The following is a 22,174-nucleotide window of genomic DNA, read 5'->3' on the forward strand; positions in this document are numbered from 1 at the left end:
CATTGGGATAGTCCCAACATACCATTTCCAAATGAACTATGAACATAGTAACTACATTGAACAAAGTTCTTACCGTTTATAAAGAATGGTATAAAGCTACCAAAATACATGAAACGAGTTAAGGTGAGTAATAACATAATTAAAAGTCTTTAAATTGTGAAGGTGACCAGAATGGGTTATTAAAGGAAGTGAGACAAGTCTCACTTACACCTAAGATAACTATGTTAAAGATACTCACAAAAGCTGGTGTTAATAATCGTAAGACAAGTCTCATTAAAACCAAGATGATAATGTAAGGTTAAATTTCACATTTCATCAAGTAAAGAAAGGGATGACCGGTTATCCAAAGAGTTAAGTAAACATCATAACTAGAAGAAAGATTCCATAATATTTGATTCAACTCTAAAAGATGTAAAGAAAAAAAAGTTGAGTAAAGCACCGATATACTAGCAATGAGTTTATACCAGCACATGTAAGCCTCATGAGATGAGGCTACCACCAAAGTGGATAAGTAGTCTCCATATCTCCTAGTCTTCGAACTGTGTCGCCGGCATAGGAACTAGCCAGTGGATTCCACCTAAGAGAGAAGGGTATGATGCTGTTTCACTTTGGCCGGTGAAATCACCCCTTTTCAGTGTGGGGCAGACATTGAATTTCATGAAAATCTCACATGATCTGTGTTTAAATGCTCAAAGAAAGTATTCTGTTCACTTTATCCATGAACCACCTCTTTTCGGTGTGGGAAAGACACTGAACTTGGTTTCACTTTAGCCGGTGAACCACCCCTTTTCGGTGTGGGGCAGACAATGGATTTTATGTTAGCTCACATGATCTAGATTCACTCTTATCATTGAATCACCCCTTTTCGGTGTAGGACATATAATGAATTTCATGTTAGCTCGCATGATCTTAATTCTAAAGATGTACTTAAGAAAGCAAGAAAGAAAGAAGAAGAGATGTATGTTCAAAGTGAGATAAGGAAGTAAGAGCTTAAGAATATCAATCGTCAGTGTTTAATAAGAATGAAGTTTTCAGCAAATAATAGGCATAGCCAACTAAAATTGGCTTATAATGACTTCTTATATTATGTCAATAAAGGAGAATAAAATGTAAAATATAGGATCAAAGGAGATCATTGGACTACATAACAAAAAGAAGAAATGACTGAAAAAAATAAGTATAGAAAAAAGTGCTCTCGAGTTTGGGGGATCAATTTTTAGAATTTTCGTTTGAGTTGTTCTAAAATTATGTTTCTAAGGTCTTATGTTCATATAGAAAATGATTTGTGTGCTTTGAATGCATTAAAATACATCATATTCGTACCACAATTCACAAATAGCGAATTAGAAAAGTCTAGTAATGTCACTTTCCAAAAATGGCATGTTGTTATAGGAAGAGTTTTCCTTGATCATGCATAGTCTTTATCTGTATGTGTACATACACCATATTTAGTACAAGTGTGTACTAATCCTTTATTATTATTATCTTTATAGGTGCAGGTTATAGAGAAGGTTTAAGATTCATCGAAGCTGTTTGGATTGTCGATCTCCAGACTTTGGTAGGTCCTCTTGATGTTCGAGGATGCTACACTTATCTATCTAGCTTAGTACTTTAGACATAGATACTGAATGTTTTCCCTAGCGTTTCTTTTATGATGTTTATTTCAAAGTTTTGTATTAAGGACATTTGGCAAACTATTACAAAATATATTGATCTTTTGATTTGAATCGATTCATCAATTGTAGATGGTTGTTTTAATTTGAGCTTAGTAGAATATTAATCTATGTAGAAAATATATGAAGTCTATGTATACTTAGTTATGTTTAAAAGTTTAAAATTTTCTGCAAATTTAACTATATGAATGTGATGAAAGCTAAGATGAGACTTGTCTGCGACCTCTGAGAGGATAACAACGCCGATTGCATTCGGATTCCAGAATTCGGGTGTGACAGTAACTCACCTCAACTAGATAAATTGTCAAAGTTGAGTGACTTTTTAAGATGTTAACTCTTACTATTAATGTAAACTTATGGAAAAATCTCACATATATGAATACGTTATGGGTTTCAATCCAAAACTCAACGTGTAGTAATTCATTTCTTAAGATAGAGTGATTTGGATAGCAGAAGAAGAAATTGTCGTACCAGTAAGAATTTTGACTAACTCAATTATTTCTAATTTTTTATTTTTATCTTCTTTTTTCTATAAAATACATATGGATTGTTATCAAGTATGTAGGTAATTGTTGTTATATTTATATTTTGCTACTTTTATTATTTATTGCATGGATTTCACTGGATGTTAACGTGATTTGATAGCATATTTTATTTTTCAGTTTTCTTGTCACCTTTAGTCTTTAACCAATCAGTTCTCTAACAAAACTTTAGGCTAGAAATTTTTTTCATTGCGAGGATACTTTCATAGGTCAAAATGAAATTTCTATTAATTATAATACTTTGTTCTATTAGAAAATATATTTATCAGTAATTCTAATGATTCTATAAAATTAGTACGGGATACACGTGTGTTATACATGTCCAAGACTAGTACTTACTAAAATCATTAGAAATGAGAATCACTGTCCATTTTTCATATCAATGAATCGACAAAAACCTTTCGATCTTGTTTCTCTTGCCCTCAAGAACCACAAGAATCTTAGGTTAGAATGAGATTTTAAAGATGGCTAAAATATCAACAAATCAATTAATAAAATGGATTTGTTAAAAGTTACCTAAATTTATTATTATTTTAAAAAAGAACTAACAAAATACTAAGGATTGTTATTTGTAAATGTAATTTATGAAAACAAAGAAATTGCATGTAATAGATAAATGTTTTGATAAAATGACAATTTTATTTATTTTCTTCCTCTAAATGAGGAATACAAACATATATGACTATTTCACCTAATTATTTATTTTTAAATAAAACTTCATAAATCAAAAATTAAAAAAATAATATTTTGAGGTGATATTTGTCATGATTTTTTTTAAGAAAAATAAAACTACTTAATCTTACAAAATAAAAGGACATACAAAAAATGTATTTATGCAAATAAGGAAATACTTATAGCCGGTGAATAGGGGTGTTCGTGGTTCAGTTTGGATCGGTTATTGGTTAAAATTAAAATGAAATTAATCTAGTCGGTTTTTTAAAATTTCTAAAATCAAACCAAATATGTCCTTTAACTTGGCTTCGAATCATATTTATGTCCTTCAAGTTTGGGTGTGCACAAGTAGACAATTAAACTTGTATAAAGTTGAACAAAGACACACATATCTCGTACATGTCATTTTTTGTCTTACGCGGTGTTTTACGCGATTTTGTCATGTAGGACTCATGTGTTTATTTATTTAAAAGTTGGATAGTTAAAGTGTCTGTTTGTGCATTATGAAAGTTGGAGGACAAGTTAAAATTTGAAGCCAAGTTTATGGTCTAATATATGTATTATGCGAATAATTTTTGAGGACATATGTATCTTGATAGACACAAATACCTAGTATATGAATAATACAATAAAAAGTTATTGTTGGTTCATTAAGCAATTAAACAATACTAAAGTTATTAATACACGAATAAAGTGTTTCAATTAAGAGAAGGTGTAACTATCTTTAAAGAAATGTGATTTGCCGGAATAATCATGACTTTTCACATGGTATACAAAATATACTAGTTCATAGTACTCTTTGTTGACTATAAACTATTCTTCTTCTTCTTGCGTTTAAAATTTTTTTTTTGTTAATTATAGACAATCAGATAATTATCTTTGATTTTGTGTACATAAGCAATTGAAAAGTCAAATACGAGAGCCAACAACAAAAATATCGTGTACTGTTTTATAACTTATAAAAATAAAAATTAATTTGTACCAAAAATAGTTTTAAAAAATAAAATATAGCTACTATCTTAACATGTTCATATGACATTCAAACAATCTGACATGAAAAAAACGTACAAAACATATTTGGTTAAATGACAAGAAAAATGCACAACAAATATCGCCTATAAGGTAATATATATATATATATATATATATATATATATATATATATATATATATATATATATATATGGAAGGATTCATTGGTTGGTTTCTGATGCTAATGGAAAGGAGTTAATATGTTCGTTTAATTTGGAGAATGAGTTGTTTGAATCATTCCCAACTTCTCCAGGTTACAATGAGGAAAATTGTCCAAATTTGCGAAGTTTGGGAGTTTTTGGACGTTGTCTATGTGTGTGTGATAATAATGCAGATACTCATTTTGAGGTATGGGTGATGAAAGAATACGGAGTTACTGATTCATGGGTTAAACAGATGGTCATAAACATAACTCCTGAATGCAATAATAATTTGTTGTGCTATGAAATGATTAATCTGGTGAAAGTTTTGGATGATGGAGAGGTGTTGTTCTTGTGGCGTGATGATTTCTTGTTCTTGCACCATCCTGTGAAGAACACATTGAAAAGGGTTGATGTCTGTGATGGCAACTTTGTGGCATCTGTGTTGTATCAAACTCTTTATCTCTCAAGAATTTTGAATCAGAGGTTGTAAATGTCTTTTAGATATCTTGTACTACTAGAGATTGTATATTTTTAGCTTTGTGTTTTATATCCTTGGCTAACAATAATAACATACCATCATGTTATTTGAGGGGAAAGTTATTTGTACAAATTTGCAAGTAATATATGATATTTAATCTAATCAAATACATGCCAAAAACAAAAAATATCTGATAGCAACATCGGGTGCGTGGACAATTCGAGTAACATTGAAAAAAGAGTTGGAATTTTCAGAAAATAACAAAGTAAGGCTGAGAGAGAAATATTGCAATATAATCAAAGGAAAATATTTAAAAGGTAATGTAATGAATGAGTTTTGCTTGTAAGTTGCTAATATTCTCTCCTTATTTGGTACTCTTGTTATGTTAGATTACAAAAAATCCCAAATATATCATTGAGTTTTTAGAAAAAAAAAACTGAACGAAATGCCTATTGGTGTCACTTTCGGAAGATGAGTTTGGATCTAACTCAATTTAAACATTAGCTGATGAATCTTGAAAATTACTTAATCTCAAAAACTTTTTGTAAATAATTATGCTGATTTATATGACCAGCACTAAATCAAAGTGCCTGTTGTTGCCAGTTGTGAAGATAGATTTTGGGCATAACTCAATCACAAAAGTATAAATTATTTTATCCAAAATTGAAAATGTCACGACCCAAAGCGGTCCGCGGGTGGCACCCACACTTATCCTACTGTGTGAGCGAACCAACCAATCTAAACCCCAACATTTCAACCATAAATAACATAATATAATGCGGAAGACTTAAACTCATAAATGAAAATCGATTAAATAACTTCTAAAAACTCAAACACTTATTATTATCCCCAAAATCTGGAAGTCATTATCACAAGAACATCTATCCTCAAATTACTAATCCTAAGAGTATCTAGAAAGCTAGAATGAATAAAAAGCTCGTCCATGCCGGAACTTCAAGGCATCATGACATGAAGAAGAAGATCCAGTCCAAGCTAGAAGAGTTAGCTCACCCTGAAATCCGAAGTAATGAAGACTGGCTAGAGTTGCGGTTGAGTTGAAGACGACGGTACGTTCGCTGTACTCCACAATAACAAAGAAAGAAACATACAAGTAGGGGTCATTACAAACACAAGTACTGAGTAGATATCATCGGCCAACTCAAAATAGAAAACAGTATATATTAGATAATATCATAAAATCAACTACAGTACTCAACATGCGGCATTTACAATTACCATAACCCTTGGTCACAACACCAAGCACATCAATGAGGACTCACGCCTCCCCATCATACTCATTTGGGAATTAGGTTCATTAAATTGAGTATATTAACATCTTTCAAGATTCATTAACTTTATTTCTCTCGTGTCGGTACGTGACACTCCGCTCCATATACTATCCTGGTGCCGGAACGTGACACTCTGATCCTCATATACTATCCTGGTACCGGAACGTGGCACCCGATCCATATACAACTCTGGTGTCGGAACGTGACACTCCGATCCTCATCATATTATCCTGGTGCCGGAACGTGACACCCGATCCTCATCATACTATCCTGGTACCGGAACATGGCACCCGATCCATATACTATCCTGGTGTCGGAACGTGACACCCGATCCTCATCAAACTATCCTGGTACCGGAACGTGGCACCCGATCCCCTAATTTCACTACTTTCGTTCATCAAGCCTTCTTTTATACCAAGGCATCATCATTAACAAAGTAGATTAGGGTTTTTCAAGATTTAGGATTCAATAGCTTCATCATGCTTATTTTATCACAATTATATAATCACATTCATGCAAGCATACAATTAAGCATATAGAAGGGTTTACAACACTACCCAATACATATCATTCGCTATTAAGAGTTTACTACGAATAGCATAAACCATAACCTACCTCCACCGAAGAATTCGTGATCAAGAATCTACTTTTCAATGATTTGCTTTCCTCTTCGTTCCCTCCTCTTGATCGATCGTTTCTCCCTCTCTCTGTTCTTTCTATTTTTCTTATTCAAACCCTTTTTCTTTTACCCTAATTAGAATATAATTAAGTATAAAAGATGACAAAAGTAACCCCCTAATTAATTCAAGGTTATCTCCTTCAACCCCCAAGTAATTGAATTATTAGTATTACCCACTAACTTTATAATTATAAGCAGGAATAGTCCAAAACTCCCCTTAAAACATTTAACAGAAATCCGACCCAGTCAGGGTTACGTAACCTGTGACGGGCCGTCGTGCCTGCGACGGTCCGTCCTACTGAGTCGTCACAGAGTTCAGAGACTCACTTTTTATTTAAGACCCTGTGACAGTCAGTCGTGCCTACGACGGTCCATCCTGCCATTTCGTCACGAAGTTCAGAGAGTCGATCTCAGTACCCAAATTTCAGAATTCTAAGTATTTTGGAACGAGACACCCTCGACGGTCCGTCGTGCCCATGACGGTCCGTCGTGGGATCCGTCGACTCAGACAGTTATTACCAGAAAATACTCTACTGCTCAAAACGACTAGACAGGTCGTTATAATAGATACCAATTTACCCATCGTTCGTCCTCGAACGATCACAAGAAGAAAAACAAGGGCGAAAAGGAGTACCTGAATCTGTAAACAGGTGTGGGTATTTTTCTTGCATATCAGCCTCCTTCTCCCAAGTGGATTCTTCAACCGCGCGATTCTTCTATTGAACCTTGATGGATGCAATCTCCCTTGACCTCAACTTGCGGATTTCTCTATCTAAAATAGCAACAGGCTCCTCCTCATAAGACAAATTCTCATCAAGAAGGACCGAATCCCAACGAATAATGTAGTTTCCATCACCATGGTATCTTTTCAACATAGACACATGAAATACTGGGTGCACTCCTGACAGTCTTGGGGGTAAGGACAATTCATAAGCTACCTCCCCCACGCGCTTCAGAACTTCAAATGGACCAATGTACCTTGGACTAAGCTTACCTTGCTTACCAAACCGCATCACCCCTTTCATGGGTGAAACCTTCAATAAGACTTGCTCGCCCTCCATAAACTCCACGTCCCTAACCTTTCGATCTGCATATTCTTTCTTCCTACTTTGAGCTGCTAAAAGCTTTTCTTGAATGCATTTCACTTTATCTAACGATTCCCTCAGAAGGTCAGTACCCCAAAGTCTAACCTCAAATGCATCAAACCACCCAATGGGAGATCTACACCTTCTCCCATACAGTGCCTCAAATGGGGCCATATCAATACTTGAGTGATAGCTATTATTGTATGAAAACTCTGCTAAGGGTAAGAAGTTGTCCCAACGGCCACAGAATTCTATCACACATGCACGAAGCATATCCTCCAACACTTGAATCGTACGCTCCGACTGACCATCGGTCTGAGGGTGAAATGCAATACTAAGGTCCAACCTAGTACCTAATTCAGCATGCAATTTTCTCCAAAACTTAGAAGTAAACTGCGTACCTCTATCTGATATGATGGAAAGTGGAACTCCATGCAATCGAACAATTTCTGAGATGTACAGTCTGGCTAACGTCTCTGCATTGTAAGTCACCTTGACCGGAATGAAGTGAGCAGACTTAGTCAACCTATCCACAATTACCCAAATGGAGTCAAACTTCCCCAATGTCTTTGGAAGACTAACCACGAAGTCCATTGCAATTCTCTCCCACTTCCATTCAGGAATGGGCATTCTCTGAAGTGTCCCTCCAGGCCTCTGGTGTTCATAATTTACTTGCTGACAATTTGGACATTTGGCAACAAAATCAACAATGTCGCGCTTCATTCTACTCCACCAAAAGTGTTGCTTTAGGTCACGGTACATCTTGGTTGCACCAGGATGTATAGAATATCTGGAACTATGAGCCTCTGTAAGAATAGTGTGGATCAAATCATCAACATGGGGCGCACATACCCTTCCCTTAATTCTCAAAACACCTTCTTCATCGATTTTTGCTTCTTTAGCCTCTCCTCGCAACACCTTATCTCGGATCCGGATCAGTTTCTCATCATTAAATTGCTTTCCCTTAATCTTGTCAAGAATGGAAGATCTTGCCTCCACACAAGCCAAAAATCCTCCCTTCTCATTTACTTCTAGCCTCATAAAGTCATTAGCCAAAGTCTGAACTTCTCTAGCCAATGGGCGTCTAGAAACCTGCAAGTGAGCTAGACTTCCCATGCTCCCTGTCTTTCTACTTAAAGCATCTGCCATAACATTAGCTTTTCCTGGATGATACAAGATAGTGATGTCATAGTCTTTCAGTAGTTCCATCCACCTCCTCTGTCTTAAATCCAAATCCTTCTGAGTAAAGACATACTGTAGGCTACGATGATCTGTATAAACTTCACACTTAACCCCATATAGATAGTGCCTCCATTGCTTTAATGCAAACACTTTCGCAGCCAACTCCAAATCGTGAGTCGGATAATTACGTTCATGCACCTTTAATTGCCTCGAAGCATAGGCAATTACATTCTTCTCATGCATTAGCACTGCACCCAAACCAGAATAGGATGCATCACAATAAACAATGAAGTTCTTACCCTCTACCGACAAGGTAAGGATAGGTGCAGTAGTCAACAAAGTCTTGAGTTTCTGAAAGCTGTCTTCACATTCATCCGACCATACAAATTGAACATTCTTCTTAGTCAAGTTCGTCAATTGGGAAGCAATAGAAGAAAATCCCTTGACAAATCAACGGTAGTAGCTGGCTAAACCAACAAAGCTCCTTATTTCTGACACATTAGTAGGTCTTACCCAATTTCTCACCGTTTCGATCTAGAAAGATCCACCATCACCCCATCCTTAGAAACCACGCGCCCCAAAAAGGACACTGAATCTAGCCAAAACTCACACTTGGAGAATTTGGCATAAAGCCTTTTCTCCCTTAACACTTCCAGCACAATTCTCAAATGCTCCTCATGTTCCTTCTTACTCTTGGAGTATATCAGTATATCATCAATAAATACGATCACAAAGAGATCCATATATGGCTTAAAAATCCCGTTCATCAAGCTCATGAAAGCAGCAGGGGCATTCGTAAGACCAAAAGATATTACTACAAATTCGCAATGCCCATACCTAGTTAGAAAAGCAGTCTTTGGCACATCCGTTTCCCGTATTTTCAATTGATGATAACCGGATCTCAAGTCAATCTTAGAGAAGACACAAGCACCTTGTAACTGATCGAACAAGTCATCAATGTGAGGAATGGGATACTTGTTCTTAATAGTTACCTTGTTCAACTGCCGGTAGTCTATGCACATCCAAAAACTCCCATCCTTCTTCTTCACAAACAAAACGGGAGCACCCCAAGGGGATGCACTTGGTCTAATAAAGCCTTTTATTAACAATTCTTGAAGTTGGGCCTTTAACTCTCTTAACTCAGCGGGATCCATTCTATAAGGGGGTATAGAAATGGGGCGAGTACCCGGCTCCAGATCAATGCAAAAGTCAATATCCCTATCCGGTGGCATACCAGGAAGTCTGCGGGAAACACATCCAGAAACTCACGGACTATCAAAACCGACTCAATTGAAGGTACATGGGTAGTATCATCCCTGAGATGTGCCAAGAACGCCAAACACCCATTACTAACCATTTTCTTAGCACGAAGAAAGGAGATGATACGAACCGGATTGGAAGTGTAGTCACCCTCCCACACAAACGGATCTGTCCCAGGCTTCGCTAACGTCACAGTTTTAGCATTACAATCTAAGATTGCAAAGTTTGGAGAAAGACAAGTCATACCCAGAATTACATCGAAATCAACCATTTCTAAGATAACCAGGTCTACATGAGTATTGCTCCCCACAAACGTTACAAGACAAGACCTATACACCTTTTCAACTATCACAGACTCACCCACCGGAGTGGAAACACGAATAGGCATGTCAAGCAATTCACAATGTAAATTAAGACCAGTAGCAAATGAAGAAGATATATATGAAAATGTTGATCCAGGATCAAATAATACGGAAGCCATGCAATCACAAACCAAAAGATTACCTGTGATAATAGCATCGGATGTTTCCGCTTCCGACCGCCCGAGGAAAGCGTAACAATGGGCCCTATCGCCTGTCTGCCCGTTGCCCCTACCATGTTGTGCTGTAGTGCCTCCAGTTTACCCGCCACCCCGGTTGATTTGCTGACCACCATTACCTCGGCCACCACGTTCTCCAGAATAGCGGCCTCTTCCATGACCACCTCTACCTCTGACTATTGGGGGTCTGTAACTCTGTTTTGGACAATATCTCTTAATATGTCCAATTTCCCCACATCCATAACACTCTCTGGGTTCGATCATAGGTCTCTGTGAGAACGACGGAGTCTGGGGATAACCTCCAAACTCAGAGAAATGTTGACCGGTCTGCGGTGGACCCCCAGCTATAGCCTGCAGTGAAGACTGAATAGGTCGGGCTGTATAACCTCCAGAACTCTGTCCTCTGGAGTAAGAACCACTAAACTCACCTCCCTTAAGAAACTTCTTAGTAGTTGATGCCATGGTGAAATCATCTGGCTTCACTCCCTCCACCTCTATCAGTAAGTGTACCACTTCCTGAAAGGATTTTGCTGTAGCAGCTACCTGTAAGGCTGAAATCCGCAACTCTGACCTCAACCCCTTCACAAAACGGCGAATCCGCTCTTGTGGACTGAAGCAAAACTGGTTGGCATATCTGGAGAGTGCACGAAACTTAGCCTCATAAGCAGTAACCAACATTCTGTCTTGCTCTAGGCTTAGAAACTCATCTCTCCTCCTATCCCTCAAAGTACGGGGTATATACTTCTCCATAAATAAACTAGAGAATGATGCCCAAGTCATAGGTGGTGCCTCTATTGGTTGACACTCCACATGTGACCGCCACCACATTTTTGCGTTCCCTTGAAATTGATAGGTCACAAACTCGACACCAAATCGTTCTACTATACCCATCTTGTGTAGTAACTCATGACAGTCAACCAGAAAATCGTAGGCATCCGCAGATTCAGCACCCTTGAAGATCGGAGGTTTCAATTTCAAGAACTTACTGAAAAGTTCATGCTGATCACTTGTCATTATAGGCTTTGTAGTCAAACGAGGAAATGTGCCTATTTCAAGTGAGGCATCCATGCGGGGAGCCCCAGCAGTGGCATGTCGTACTCCCGTAACCTGAGGTGCGGGTGCAGAAAATACTGGAGGTGTCTGGCCTTGGTCAGATAACCCGCTAAGATAAGCAAAAACCTGATTAATAATCTCTGGGGTAGGTTGGGGGGATAATTCCTCATTCTGCACCTGTTCACTCTCCCCTTCCTCACCCTCTCTTAATACTTCCTCAGCCGGTGGAGGAGTCACCACCCTAGTACTAGATGGGACAGGTGTTTGTCCTCTTCCTCAAGAGGACGTCCTCCCACGACCTCTACCACGACCCCTTGTCACTGCTCCTCTTCGAGCTACAGGCCCAGTGGCTGGCTCAGACGCACCCGGTCCTGCCGGTGCTGGTGTTGGCGTAGTTGTTGCTCTAGTTCTAACCATCTGCGAAATAAAGTAAAGATGATCAGATACCAATTTGTATCACCTAGATACCAATTGGATCCAAGTAATAGCACGAAAGAAAGAAAGAATGGAATTTTCCTAAAGTCTTATAGCCTCTCAAATAAAAGTAAAGGCGTCCCCCTACCGTTCCTTAAGACTCTACTAGACTCGTTCTTGTATGATGAGACCAACAAACCTAATGCTCTGATACCAAGTTTGTCACGACCCAAAGCGGGCGCGAGTGACACCCACACTTATCCTACTGTGTGAGCGAACCAACCAATCTAAACCCCAACATTTCAACCATAAATAACATCATATAATGTGGAAGACTTAAACTCATTAATGAAAATCGATTAAATAACTTCTAAAAACTCAAACACTTATTATTATCCCCAAAATCTGGAAGTTATAATCACAAGAACATCTATCCTCAAATTACTAATCCTAAGAGTATCTAGAAAGCTAGAATGAATAAAAAGCTTGTCCATGCCGGAACTTCAAGGCATCAAGACATGAAGAAGAAGATCCAGTCCAAGCTAGAAGAGTTAGTTCACCCTGAAATCCGATGTAATGAAGACTGGCTAGAGTTGAGGTTGAGTTGAAGACGACGGTACGTTCGCTGTACTCCACAATAACAAAGAAAGAAACATACAAGTAGGGGTCAGTACAAACACAAGTACTGAGTAGATATCATCGGCAACTCAAAATAGAAAATAGTATATATCAGATAATATCATAAAATCAACTACAATACTCAACATGCGGCATTTACAATTACCATAACCCTTGGTCACAACACCAAGCACATCAATGAGGACTCACGCCTCCCCATCATACTCATTTGGGAATTAGGTTCATTAAATTGAGTATATTAACATCTTTCAAGATTCATTAACTTTATTTCTCTCGTGTCGGTACGTGACACTCCGCTCCATATACTATCCTGGTGCCGGAACGTGACACTCTGATCCTCACATACTCCTGGTACCGGAACGTGGCACCCGATCCATATACTACCCTGGTGTCGGAACGTGACACTCCGATCCTCATCATACTATCCTGGTGCCGGAACGTGACACCCGATCCTCATCATACTATCCTGGTACCGGAACATGGCACCCGATCCATATACTATCCTGGTGTCGGAACGTGACACCCGATCCTCATAAAACTATCCTGGTACTGGAACGTGGCACCTGATCCCCTAATCTCACTACTTTCGTTCATCAAGCCTTCTTTTATACCAAGGCATCATCATTAACAAAGTATATTAGGGTTTTTCAAGATTTAGGATTCAATAGCTTCATCATGCTTATTTTATTACAATTATATAATCATATTCATGAAAGCATACAATTAAGCATATAGAAGGGTTTACAACACTACCCAATACATATCATTCGCTATTAAGAGTTTACTACGAATAGCATAAACCATAACCTACCTCCACCGAAGAATTCATGATCAAGAATCTACTTTTCAATGCTTTGCTTTCCTCTTCGTTCCCTCCTCTTGATCGATCGTTTCTCCCTCTCTCTGTTCTTTCTATTTTTCTTATTCAAACCCTTTTTCTTTTACCCTAATTAGCATATAATTAAGTATAAAAGATGACAAAAGTAACCCCCTAATTAATTCAAGGTTATCTCCTTCAACCCCCAAGTAATTGAATTATTAGTTTTACCCACTAACTTTATAATTATAAGCAGGAATAGTCCAAAACGCCCCTTAAAACATTTAACAGAAATCCGACCCAGTCAGGGTTACGTAGCCTGTGACGGGCCGTCGTGCCTGCGACGGTCCGTCCTGCTGAGTCGTCACAGAGTTCAGAGAGTCACTTTTTATTTAAGACCCTGTGACGGTCCGTCGTGCCTACGACGGTCCGTCCTGCCATTTCGTTGCGAAGTTCAGAGAGTCGATCTCAGTACCCAAATTTCAGAATTCTAAGTGTTTTGGAAAGAGACACCCTCGATGGTCCGTCGTGCCCATGACGGTCCGTCGTGGGATCCGTCGACTCAGACAGTTATTACCAGAAAATACTCTACTGCTCAAAACGACTAGACAGGTCGTTACAAAATATTTGTTTTGAAGAGTTTTCAACTTTTAGAATCGCCACTTAATTTTTGTGAAATTTAAGAAAACCTATTGTTTTCAAATAACTTAAACAAAAAACCGTTTGAAAACATTCAGATGGAGTTCGGAAATTCCTATTTATATCTTAGGATAATTGAATGGACAGAGGATAGCACATAAATTTGACAGGTATTAAATAACAGGGGAGTCACTCTCAAATATATCATTAAAAATTAAAGAATGCCACAACTGTGACAAATTAAGTATCAATAAATTATTGATAAGACATGCATGCAAAGATCTCATAAGACTAAATGTTATATCAACATGAAACTGAACACTAAAAACTTATTTTTGGTTGCTCATATGATATGCTAAAATGTCCCAGAAGGGACAAATATATAGACTAGAAGAGCAAATAAAACTCGAGATGGATTTCAAAAAAAAAAAAAAACATTTAAACTTTGAAATAACTAAACTAGCGATCCAGTAAAGGACTGAAACATGCCATAATAGATTCAAAGTAAGAATTTCAAAGCGATAAAATTAAACATTTCGAACACTAAATCGTTGATATCTTACAAAGGACAACTTCATGCTAAAAGTTAACAATGAGAGACATACTTTGAAGAAATTGACAAAATGTCGAGTAACGAACTAAGGCGTCAACAATCTAGCAAAATTATTGGTTCAATTGATTAAAATTTAAAGACAAATTAACAACGAGCTTTTTAATTTTAACGAAATAAAATAATCAACGTAATTGTAACGTAATCAGATGTTAAACTTTTTTAACACCACTTACCTCAAAAATCAGTAAAATTAATAATGAGGGACAAATAGCTTTGAAATTTGATCGGTATTGGGATGACCAGATTGGAAATATCGGAACGAATATTTGGTTTTGTTCTATCCCACTATGTATCAGGATGGAATGGAACGAATCGAAATGGAACGGGATGAGATAAACGGGACGACACTTTTCGTTATTTCAAAATTGATTAAATTTTCTTTTAGTTATTTTGATTTTTTGAAATACAAAAATATGAATATTTTTTTAATTTTCTAAGTTTAAATTATTAGTTTTTAAATTTATAATGTAATTTTTTACTTAATTTTATTTTAAAGATATTTTTTTAAAAAAATTTACTTATTAAGTTTACAAGTTAAGTCCATAAGTTTTGAAGATTTGAATCTTTGAAGTTTATAAGTTATTACTTATTGATTTGTTATAACTTATAGGTTATATTTATAACTTGTGATTTAAATAACTTAAATTTGTAATTTTAAAAAAAATAAATAAAAATAAAAATAAAAAATTACACAAATTAAAAAATATAAAATACAAATTACAATATATAATATAAATTAATTAATAAATAATAATTAATCGGAAATCGAACCGACACCGAACAGGACCGCACCGAACCAGACAAGATCGGAATAAATCGATACGCGTACACCGGTATCAAATTACGATTATGTTTTGTTTCGTGTACCGATTTATGGTGTCTCGTTTCGTCTCGTAGGCAACCGAATCGGAACGAACTGAAACGGTATCAGTCTATTGCCCAGTCTTACTTAAGAGTAACTTAACAAAAAACTTTCTGTTAATAATTAGGTTTATATATATGACCCATTGGTGCCACTTATAGATATAAATTTTGGGTATAACTAAATCTCAAAAGTAAGAATGATTTTTTAAAAATCTGAAGTATTCCTTAACGGGAGCATGCACAATATACCATGGAGTTCAATAATAAATCAGAACTACTTTAACACACTTTGGTACCAAGTAAATACATAGAAAAAGAAAATTTATCTAAATACTATCTCTGCCCTATTTACTTGTCCATATTTTCTCTTTAGATGTTCCCATTTACTTGTTTATTTTGACAAATTAAGAAAGAACACAAAAAATTCCTATTATACCCTCATTTAAACTTTTTGAAAATTTCTAAGTTTTAATTCATCTTTTTTGAAATAATATTTAATAAAGATAAAATTATAACTTTACCATCTTAATTATTGTTATCTTAATATATATGTCTATTATAAAATGCACAACTAAATAGGGACAGAGAAAATATATATAAGAATATCAACTTTCTATTATTATTTTTTAAATGTTGCACTTAATTCTCATGTCCCACATGATTTTCACTAAGTCAAACAAATAACTTTTTTGAAATTTGATCCAAATACAGATATTTTCTCTCAAATACTGCTACGTAGCCATCTAGATTCTTCCATCAAACCAATTTATGCATATAAAAGGGAAAACTCCCAAGTGAAAAAAGTGGAAAGTTATTTTGGTTTGAGAAGAACCAAAACAACTTTTTCAGCAAAGAAAAAGTTAGCCTAGAAAACCTAAAAAGGAAAAAAAGAGGCAAAACAGAGAGTTTTAGGAATTTTTCTTTAACAAGGGTAGTTGCCCCTCTCTTGTTTAGCCAATGATTTTTATTTTTTATTTTTCAGAAGCAACAACCCTTGGATTCATGTTAATTTCTTGGAAATGACTGGATCATTCAAATGGCAATTATGCATATATTCCACAACCTTTGGCAATAATCTTTTTTTTGTGTGTGTCTCTGTTAATCTATCTACGGTATGTATGTGTGTTGTATTAGAGGCGATGATGATAATGATGATGATTTTTTCGAATTCTGGGCTAACTGGATTGGGGATGGAGGCTATGCGATCCGTATCTTGGCTTGGCAAATCATCTTGATTTTGCAGCCATGGCGTGGTTGCCCTCTCTTTCGTCCTCATCTCTTTGCAGATCTGAGCCTCTAAATTGTTATCAACAACATTTGAATTTCTTGAAATAATAATTCAAAAATTGTTTTTCATTTTTTTGAAAATACAATATATTATGTTCTTCTATTATGTATCTATCTGATTTTTTATTTATTTATTACCTTAAAATCATGATGAACTTGATGTAGAAATTTTTATATTTTAAGGTTTGTGATTTTTTGAAGAAATTTGTAAGTTCTTTTTTTTTAATAGTTGTGATTTTTCCCACTGGTATAAGAAAGAGTTATGGTATAATAAAGAGTTATGACTTTTTAGGGGTATGATTTCTCGAAATGGTTAAGAAAATACTTGTTTATGCAACTCTTTGTTGACTATAGGTCTAATTCATCGGTAGTTCTTAAAATTAATTTTAACTTTCATTTAGATATTCTAATTAGATTTTGTTTATTTTATACATTTTATTATGTAGGTTCTCACTATACTATTTTAAAATTTTTTACTTACAAGGCATAGTGAGTATTATACACATACTTACTGTGCGTAGAAGCCTTATTTCATAATTTTTTTAAAAAAAAATTCTTCTCCATTTTCTTGCTACAATTTCTGAAACAGAAATAAAAACTTATGATAAAATCAATTGAGTAATGTCATAAATAAAAAAAGTAAATTTCAGCTCATAAGATTGTTCAAAAGTTTAAATTTTAATATTATGAATTAATAATCTATTTCTTTTTTACGAATCACAAGATTTGAAAAAAAATTGCATTATTAATCAATAACTTGAAAGTAAAGAAGAAAACATCATACTTTTGTAAGATAATTTTTTCAAACTAATTTAGTTCTTTTGAAAGTATCTTTTGTAAATTTGATATGGAAAGAAACGGGATAGAAGTTGGAGTTGGTAGGCTGGAGGAATGGTTGCGGTTAGGATGGAGAGGAAGATCTGATGGCTGGTAGGGTGGAAGAGTTGTAGGGGTTGGGAGGGTGTGGGTGGAGAAGGAAACTGGGTCGGGTGGGGTGAAGAAGACAATGGGGTTGGGCTGGGGTATTTATTTTATCGTGTGGGGTGAAGAAGACATTTATATATGTTACATATGTTACGTGTCTTTATTTGATTCGTCACTTAGACACATCATTAACAGGTGTATTATACACACTTATATATTTGAGTAATTGTAAAAAAAAAAGGTCAAAATGACAAAATAGAACCTTTGGATGACTGTAAAAAAAGGTCAAAATGGCAAAATAGAAACTTACATAAAATGTCTAAAATGAACAAAGTCTAGTTAGAGTGTCTAAGTAAAAGTTAGTGTCAATTTTAGGAGGTCATCGATGGGTTAGACCTTGACTATAAATAAAGAAGTTTATCTATTCTTTTCCTTGCATTTTAATTTTTTTAATTTATTTATGAATAGTCAGATAATTATATTTGATGTAAATATTAATCTTGGACACGTGCAATGCAGTGTATCCCATACTAAATTATATAGAATCATCTAGAATTAATAAATCTATTTTCTAATAGAACAAAGTTTTATAATTAATAAAAAATTTATTTTGTCCTATGAAAGAATCTTTGTCGAAAATATTTTTCTAGCCTGAAGTTTTAGTTAGAGAACTGATTGGTTAAAGACTACAAGTGACAAGAATATTAAAAATAAATAGGCTAAAAAATCACGTGAATATCAAGCGAAATACATGCAACAAGGAATAAAAATCGAAAATATAAAGATAATAAGAACGACCTACATACTTGATAACAATTCATATGTTCTATATACAAAAAAGAAGATAAAAATTAAAAATTAGAAGTAATTGAGTTAGTCAAAATTATTGCTGATACAACAATTTCTCGAAACTTGTTACACTTCCAAAAAATGTGCATATGCCGAAATATTTACTGTAGATCATTTAATGATAAAAAATCAAATATTGTGAAATAACAATGAATGTGGAAGTTTGTTAAAAACAATTTATAGGTGAAAAGAAGAAAAAATCAAAATAATTAGTAGTAATAATTGAGATGATTCATATTGTTATAAATGAAGTATTTTAGAGGCAACTCATATGTGTAAGTTACATTACGCTTGCTCATAATAGGTGAAAAAATAAAATTGATTCATAAAAGAAGAAATTGTGCAACTTCTCATTTATGTAAGAATTTACTTATAAAAATACGTAATGAATGAATAAATGAGTTTCACACATATCGAAAGAATTGAATGTGGAGGGTTAAAATATAAATGTTGAGTTTTCAATATACTAGCTATTTGTGTTATTTAAACATTATTATTTAATTTAATTTTAATTCAATGAAGGATCGGAAATTTTGTCCAGTAGCGAACTTGCATTAAACCTTCAAGTAATTAAAATATGATTATATAATATTTAATCAAATATTTTATGATATTTAAATTTATCTCAATGATGACCATGTAATTCGACGTTGATGATAAAATTAATATAATATAATATGATTAAATATATAATAACTAATTAAGTCTTTAAAAAAGGATAAAAATATCTTGCAACTTTCCCTTGAAATTTTCATCTTTCATTATACTATCCCACTTTGAACATTTACTAGATGAGATGCTTGTTGTTTAATATTCAATTTATTAGATTTTTTATAATTTTTTATTAAGTGGAGGGGCATTGCATATACATTGTTTTATCAATTAGAAATTTTCGTATTCTTCTGTTACGAGAATTGTGATTATAATTAGGTCAAGAACAAAATATCGTGTTTGAATACTTATATTTTGAGTTGAAACTTATGCTCGTAATTATCTCGAATTTTTGGCTAAACGGGTGTCACACCCCTTTTTTGCGTGGCGACGTAAGGGTTTTTCCAATTTAAGTGACGTAATTAATTAGGGGATTATTTTAGCTTTTTCAGAGTCGCCACTTGGAATTGAGTTACGGTGTGTCAAGTCACGTTTTATTTAATCCCTAATCAAAAAGGAAATGACTCTTTATTTGGTCTGCGAACCAGTTCGGGTAAGAAATTCTATTGACCGAGGGGAAGGTATTAGGCATCCCTTGAGTCCCGTGGTTTTAACACGGTCACTTTATGGACTTTTATGACTTAAACTAATTTATGAATATTGTTTTATTAAGACAAATGTATTTACCTTCATTCTTTGATTTATTTAAATATATTAAAAACTCTCTTAGTTTATTAATCCACGCCCTTTAATTAAAATATATATACGCATATAAATTAAATCAAGCAAAACAGAGTAAAAATAAGATATTCTTTATTTTTACTTTTTCGTTTGTTACTATTTTATTTTTTTTACGCTCCTTTTTTTTTCTTTTACCTTCTCATCGTTTACTATTATTATTATTTTATTGTTATTATTATTTGTATACTTTCAAGGTTTTATTTATATTTTTTTATTCAACTTAATTTTTTTTTGGACTAAGAAACTAAAAAAAAAAAATAGAAAAATAAAAAAAATAAAAGAATTCTTTCCTCTTCAATTGCATGTTTTTTTATTTTTAAACTTCTTTTTCTATTATTTATTTTTTCTGTTTCCTCTTTTTCCCCTTTTTATTATATTCTTTCTCACATTTTATTTTTTAAATTTTTCTTTTATTCTTTTTATTATTATTGTTATTATATTATTTTATTTTATTTTATTTTTCCATTATTATTCGATTTTTTTTACGTCACTAACATTAAACGAAAATTCCACTAACTAAAATTAACATATTTACATAATAGCTTACACATGTTATCATTATAAACTAAATATTAAAAATCAAAATGACTTAGACAATAATTTCACTTAAATATAAAATAAACTACGAGTTATTTAAATATAAAATGAATCATGGTTTGTTATAATAATTTCACACTGAATATAACTATACAAAGGATCTAAACACAAAGTTGATATGAAATATTTGAACAAACTTCATATAAAACGTAATGGTTTAACCACATGTGAAATTTGACTACTTCAATATATTGCAATCAATGCTTGTATAACATGATATTAAATTATTTAAATAAAATAAATTAAATGGTACCTCTTGCAAAAATTCCACCAAAAAAATTCGAATAAGGAACCGCGAAAGTAAACCTCAACTTCAATTTTTGGTTTCTTTGTGCGTGTGTTCTTCGGGAAAAAAAATTCTTTGTTGTTTCTTCTCTTTTTTTTTTTTACTTACAGATTTTTTTTCCTCTTTTTCTTTCTTTCTCTTCTTAGTTTTTCTCTCGTGTGTTTTTCTCCTTTTTTTTCCTTTCTTTTTTTTTAATTGTATGTATATAGATAGATAGTAGTAGTAGTGTACGTGTGCGTGAGTGGGGAAGTGGGGATGGGGAGTGGATCGTGGGTTGTGTGCGTGTGTTTCTTTCTTTCTTTCTTTTTTTAAAAAAAATATTAAATATATGTATGAAAATGATAACTATATTAATTGCTAATTGTTTTGAGTAAATAAATAAATAAAGCTAAATGTGTAATTAAAACAAAAAAGACATAATTAATAAATATTAGTTTATTTAAATAATATATGTATATATATTATTATTTTTTATTTTATTTTTTTCAACAATCAAAATAAACTTATCTAATAAAAATTATGTTTATGTTGTTTATTCTTATATCTTTTAAATAAACTTAATGAAAATAATAAATAAATAAAAAAATTTAAAATATATTCAATTTAGATTGATAAAATTATTTATGCTCTAAAAGTTGGTGTTAGATTTAAATTCGGTCAAAATTACGTGTCTACAACTGGTGATTTAATATAAGTTTTTCTTTACATATTATTAGAGTCGTTTATTTTTATGAATCATTTTTAATTCTCCCTCAACTTGCATTTTTTAAGGGCATCATGGGTAAATCACCATTCAGTTTCTTACAAATAATGTTAGGATGGGTAGATTCATCCTCAGAATTTTAAAAAAAAAAGATAGAATAAAGTCATTTGATTTTCGTGATACATTGTCTCGACTCTAAGTTCTTCGATTATGCTATCACAACCCTAGTAGCCAAGAGTTGATATTTCATTCTAACTTAAGATTCTTATGGTTTTTTAGTGCAAGAAAATCATGAATTGAGGGTTTTTATGTCGACTCTTTGATCTTATAAAAGATTTTTTTAAAAAACTATTTTAGTAAGTATCATTGGCACAAATCAATTTTATTAATTAATTTATTGATATTTTTAGTCATCGTTAAAATCTCATTCTAGCCTAAGGTTCTTGTGGTTCTTGAGTGCATGAGAAACAAGAACAGATGGTTTTTGTCGATTCATTGATCTGAAAATTGGACAGTGATTTTCA

The sequence above is a fragment of the Solanum lycopersicum genome, chromosome 11 (assembly GCF_036512215.1).
Source record: "Solanum lycopersicum chromosome 11, SLM_r2.1".
NCBI classification, from domain to species: domain Eukaryota; kingdom Viridiplantae; phylum Streptophyta; class Magnoliopsida; order Solanales; family Solanaceae; genus Solanum; species Solanum lycopersicum.